Raw genomic sequence first — 6,049 nt, 5'->3', positions numbered from 1 at the left:
CTATCTTTGAGTTTTATGCTATCTTAGATCATTGGGAGGCTGGCCATTCGGCCATGCCTAGACCTTATACTTATGTATTTTCAACGGTGGAGTTTCTACACACCATAGATTAAGGTGTGGAGCTCTGCTGTACCTCGAGTATTAATGCAATTACTATTGTTCTTCCATTCAATTCCGCTTGTTCTTTATCCAAGATATCACTTGTTCTTCAACATGATGAAGGTGATGATTGACGCCCATCACCATTCTCACCCATGAACAAGGTGACTGACAACCATTCTTGTTCTACAAGCATCTGAGGCTTAGTGAATATCTCTTGGATTCCTGATTGCACGATGCATGGTTGATCGCCTGACAACCGAGTGCTCGCCTGACAAACGAGCCAACCATTCCGTGAGATCAGAGTCTTCGTGGTATAGGCAAGAACTGATGGCAGCATTCAAGAGAATCCGGAAGGTCTAACCTTGTCTGTGGTATTCTGAGTAGGATTCAATGATTGAATGACTGTGACGTGCTTCAAACCTGTAACCTACTGGGCGTTAGTGACAGACGCAAAAGAGTTATTCTATTCCGGTAGGGGAGGGAACCAAACCGGTGATTGGCAGCACTGTGACAGAGTGTGTGCATTAGCTTTCACTGCGCGGATGGGAGGTAGCTGCTGACAACAGTGAAACCTTACACGAGCTTGCCATGGAAAGGAGTAAGAAAGGATTGGATGAAGGCATTAGGAAAGCAGAGAGACGGAAGGGAAGGCATCTTCATACACTTGTCTGAAGCTCTTACACCAATGATATACATAAGTATCTCTATCCTTATCTTTTATGTTATTTTCGTTCATCACCATATACATCTGAGTTTGCCTGACTAAGATTTACAAGATGACCATAGCTTGCTTCAATACTAACAATCTCCGTGGGATCGACCCTTACTCACGTAAGGTTTATTACTTGGACGACCCAGTGCACTTGCTGGTTAGTTGTGCGAAGTTGTGTAATGCCATGGTATTGAGCCACCAAGTTCTTGGAGCCATTACCGGGGATTATTTGAGTTGTGAAAAAGTATTGTTCACAATTTCGCGCACCAAGTTTTGGCGCCGTTGCCGGGGATTGTTCAAGTTTTGAGCAAGCTTTTGGTAACATCAGTGCCAAGATCCGGCAACAACATCGAGTTTTTGGTGTTATTGCCCGGGATTGTTTAGGCTGGACAACTGACGGTTCATCTTGTTGCTTAGATTAGGTATTATTTTTTTTCGAAATTCTTGAAGATGAATTCTAGAGTTTCATGATGATTTGTTGAAATCTGGCTGGCTGAGAAGCCATGTCTAATCTCATTGGACCGAGGTTTCAACTTATCACCACAAGAACTTGTTGATTTCTTATCAATCTTGCTTTTGGAGCAGTGATTTGCTAAGGCTTGGCTGGCCTCTGGCCATGTCTAGTGTTTTGGACCGAAGCTTTCTTTGAAAGCTTGGCTGGCTGTGAAGCCATGTCTAATTCCTGGACCGGAGTCTTAGACTAGCATTGCACTGATTCCTGGAATTCTCATTAAGAATTTTGATACCTTTTCCCATTTAATTTTCGAAAAACACAAAAAAAATTACAAAATCATAAAAAGACCAAAAATATTTGATGTTTCTTGCTTAAGTTTAGTGTCTCATCCTAAGTTTGGTGTCAAATGCATGTTTTTGTTATAATTTTCGAATCCATGCATATATTTCTTTGTTTTGATCTTTGAATTCTATTGACTTGAAGTATTTTGTGTGTCTCATATAGTGTCAGTGGCACACAAACTGCTAAGTTTGGTGTCTTGCATGCATTGTTAATTGATTCTTGTTGCATTTTGATTATAAAAAAAAAAATCCAAAAATATTTTTAATTTGTGTCTTTTCAAGTCAATGATACAAAGAATTGAAGATTCAGAACATACTGCAGACGAATTACACAGAAAAAGCTGAGCATTCAAAAATGCCCAGTGAAGAAGGCAGACTGGCGTTTAAACGCCAGCCAGGGCACCTGGTTGGGCGTTTAACGCCCAAAGAGGTAGCATTTTGGGCGTTAAACGCCAGAATGTATACCATTCTGGGCGTTTAACGCCAGGATGGTGCTAGGGGGAAGATTTTGTTTTCAAATCAATTTTTTTTTAGTTTTTCAAAATCAAATCTTTTTCAAATCAAATCTTTTCAATCAAATGTTTTCAAAATCAATTTCTTTCCTTTTCAAAAGATACTTACTAACAATTAATGATTTGATTGAACATCTCAAAATTGTTGCCTTTTCTGTTGAGAAAGGTTTTATGTTTGAATCATATCTTTTCTTGTTAGGCAAGTTATTAATTTTTAAAAATCAAATCTTTTTCAAATTATTTTCAAATTATATCTTTTAAAATTGTTTTCAAATCATATCTTCTCAATCACATCTCTTTGACCATAACTTTTCAATCATATCTTCTTAACCACATCTTTTTCAAAATAGTTTTCAATCAAATCTTTTTGATGTCTAATTTCAAAATCTTTTTTTTCGAAAATCACTTGATTTCTTTCCCACTTTTGTTTTCGAAAATCAATTAGTGTTCTTCAAAAATGTTTTCAAAATTTTATAATTAATTTTCGAAAATTATCCCCCCCTTCTTCCTCACATCCTTCTATTTATGGAGTATCACTCCTTCTTAATGCACAATTCGAACTATATCTGATCAAGTTCGAATTCTCCTTCTTCTTTCTTCTATTTTTCTTTTCCTCTGACACCTAAAGGAATCTCTATACTGTGACATAGAGGATTCCACATTTTCTTGTTCCCTTCTCTTTCTTATGAGCAGGAGCAAAGACAAAGGCATTCTTGTTGAGGCTGATCCTGAACCTGAAAGGACCTTGAAGAGAAAGCTAAGAGAAGCCAAAGCACAACTCTCTTTAGAGCACCTGACCGAATTCTTCAAGGAAGAAGAACAAATGGCAGCCGAAAACAACAACAATGCCAACAATGCAAGGAAGGTGCTTGGTGACTTTACTGCACCTACTCCTGATTTCTATGGGAGAAGCATCTCTATCCCTGCCATTGGAGCAAACAACTTTGAGCTTAAGCCTCAATTAGTTTCTCTAATGCAACAGAATTGCAAGTTTCATGGACTTCCAATGGAAGATCCTCATCAGTTTTTAGCTGAGTTCTTGCAAATCTGTGACACAGTCAAGACTAATGGGGTTAACCCTGAGGTCTATAGACTGATGCTATTCCCTTTTGCTGTGAGAGACAGAGCTAGAACATGGTTGGACTCCCAACCTAAAGAAAGCCTGGACTCTTGGGAAAAGCTAGTCAATGCCTTCTTGGCAAAGTTCTTTCCACCACAAAGATGGAGTAAGCTTAGAGTGGAAGTCCAAACCTTCAGACAGAAGGATGGAGAATCCCTCTATGAAGCTTGGGAAAGATACAAACAGTTAATCAGAAAATGTCCCTCTGACATGCTTTCTGAATGGAGCATCATAGGTATTTTCTATGATGGTCTCTCTGAACTATCCAAGATGTCTTTGGATAGCTCTGCTGGAGGATCTCTTCATCTGAAGAAGACGCCTACTGAAGCTCAAGAACTGATTGAAATGGTTGCAAATAACCAATTCATGTACACTTCTGAAAGGAATCCTGTGAACAATGGGACTAGTCAGAAGAAAGGAGTTCTTGAAATTGACACTCTGAATGCCATTTTGGCTCAGAATAAAATATTGACTCAACAAGTCAATCTGATTTCTCAAAGTCTGTCTGGAATGCAAAATGCACCAAACAGTACTAAGGATGCTTCATCTGAGGAAGAAGCTTATGATCCTGAGAACCCTTCAATGGAAGAAGTAAATTACCTGGGAGAACCCTATGGTAACACCTATAATTCTTCATGGAGAAATCACCCAAATCTCTCATGGAAGAATCAAGAGAGACCTCAACAAGGTTTCAATAATAATGGTGGAAGAAACAGGTTTAACAATGGTAAACCTTTTCCATCATCTTCTCAGCAACAGACAGAGAGCTCTAAGCAGAATACCTCTGACTTAGCAACCATGGTCTCTGATCTAATCAAAACCACTCAAAGTTTCATGACTGAAACTAGATCCTCCATTAGGAATTTGGAAGGACAAGTGGGTCAGCTGAGCAAGAAAATTACTGAACTTCCCCCAAGCACTCTCCCAAGTAACACTGAAGAAAATCCAAAAGGAGAGTGCAAAGCCATAAATATGGCCGAATTCTGGGAGGAAGAAGAGGCAGTGAACGCCACTGAGGAAGGCCTCACTGGACGTCCACTGGCCTCCAATGAGTTCCCCAATGAGGAACCTTGGGAATCTGAGGCTCAAACTGAGACCATAGAGATTCCCTTGGACTTACTACTGCCTTTCATGAGCTCTGATGAGTATTCTTCCTCTGAAGAGGATGAGTATGTCACTGAAGAGCAAGTTGCTAAATACCTTGGAGCAATCATGAAGCTAAATGACAGGTTATTTGGAAATGAGACTTGGGAGGATGAACCCCCTTTGCTCACCAAAGAACTGGATAACTTGTCTAGGCAGCAATTGCCTCAAAAGAGGCAAGATCCTGGGAAGTTTTCTATACCTTGTACCATAGGCACCATGACCTTCAAGAAGGCCTTGTGTGACTTGGGGTCAAGTGTAAACCTCATGCCCCTCTCTGTAATGGAGAAATTAGGGATCTTTGAGGTGCAAGCTGCAAAAATCTCACTAGAGATGGCAGACAACTCAAGAAAACAAGCCTATGGACTTGTAGAGGATGTTCTGGTTAAGGTTGAAGACCATTACATTCCTACTGATTTCATAGTCCTAGAGACTGGAAAGTGCATGGATGAATCAATCATCCTTGGCAGACCCTTCCTAGCCACAGCAAAGGCTGTGATTGATGTTGATAGAGGAGAGTTGATCATTCAAGTGAATGAAGAATCCTTGGTGTTTAAGGCCCAAGGATATCCCTCTGTCATCATGGAGAAGAAGCATGAAGAGCTTCTCTCAAAACAGAGCCAAACAGAGCCCCCACAGTCAGACTCTAAGTTTGGTGTTGGGAGGCCACAATCAAACTCTAAGTTTGGTGTTGGGAAGTTCCAACACGGTTCTGAGCATCTCTGAGGCTCCATGAGAGTCCTCTGTCAAGCTAATGACAGTAAAGAAGCGCTTGTTGGGAGGCAACCCAATGTTTTATAATTAATTATTTTCTTTTGTTATTTTATCTTTTTTTGTAGGTTGATGATCATAAGAAGTCACAAAAACAATGAAAAAAGCAAAAACAAAATGAAAAACAGGAAGAAAAACAGCACACCCTGGAGGAAGATGCTGCTGGCGTTCAAACGCCAGTCAGCCTAGCAGTTGGGCGTTTAACGCCCAGTCTGGCACCCTTCTGGGCGTTTAACGCCAGAAAGGGGCACCAGACTGGCGTTAAACGCCAGTAAAGGGCAAAAACCTGGCGTTAAACGCCAGGAATGGGCACCAGCCCGGCGTTTAACGCCAGAAAAGGCTCAAAACGTGGATTTTGATGCCATTTGGTGCAAGGATGCCTTTTCCTTGACACTACAGGATCTGTGGACCCCACAGGACCCTACCATCACTCTCTCTTCTTCCCCCATTCACCAATCACCTCAACACCTCTTCCCCAAAAAAACCCCTCACCTATCAAATCCCATCTTTCTCTTCACCACTCACATCCATCCTTCATAAAACCCCACCAACCTCACCCTTCAAATTCACACCACTTTCCCTCCCAAACCCACCCTCAAATGGCCGAACCCTCATCCCCCTCTTTCCTATATAAACCCCTCTTTACCCCTTCATTTTCCACTACCTAAACACCACTTCTCCCCCTCCTTGGCTGAATACACCACCATCTCCCTCTTCCTCATTTCTTCTTCTTCTACTCTCTTCTTTCTTCTTTTGCTCGAGGACGAGCAAACATTTTAAGTTTGGTGTGGTGAAAGCGTTGCTTTTTCATTTTTCCATAACCATTTATGGCATCCAAGGCCGGAGAAACCTCTAGAAAGAGGAAAGGGAAGGCAAAGGCTTCCACCTCCGAGT

The 6,049-nt window shown here is 41.0% G+C and overlaps 1 non-coding gene across 1 annotated transcript; it reads right to left on the bottom strand.

Moving 5' to 3' along the window:
* Positions 1 to 3,349: 3,349 nt before the first annotated feature.
* LOC130977651 (small nucleolar RNA R71) lies at positions 3,350 to 3,457 on the bottom strand. The gene has a single exon (XR_009085335.1). It is a non-coding gene; the product is annotated as a small nucleolar RNA R71 (small nucleolar RNA).
* Positions 3,458 to 6,049: the final 2,592 nt, after the last annotated feature.

Source organism: Arachis stenosperma, chromosome 4 (genome assembly GCF_014773155.1).
Source record: "Arachis stenosperma cultivar V10309 chromosome 4, arast.V10309.gnm1.PFL2, whole genome shotgun sequence".
Lineage (NCBI taxonomy): Eukaryota > Viridiplantae > Streptophyta > Magnoliopsida > Fabales > Fabaceae > Arachis > Arachis stenosperma.
Note: the sequence above shows the minus strand (reverse complement) of the source record. Positions and strands in the feature narration are given on the sequence as shown.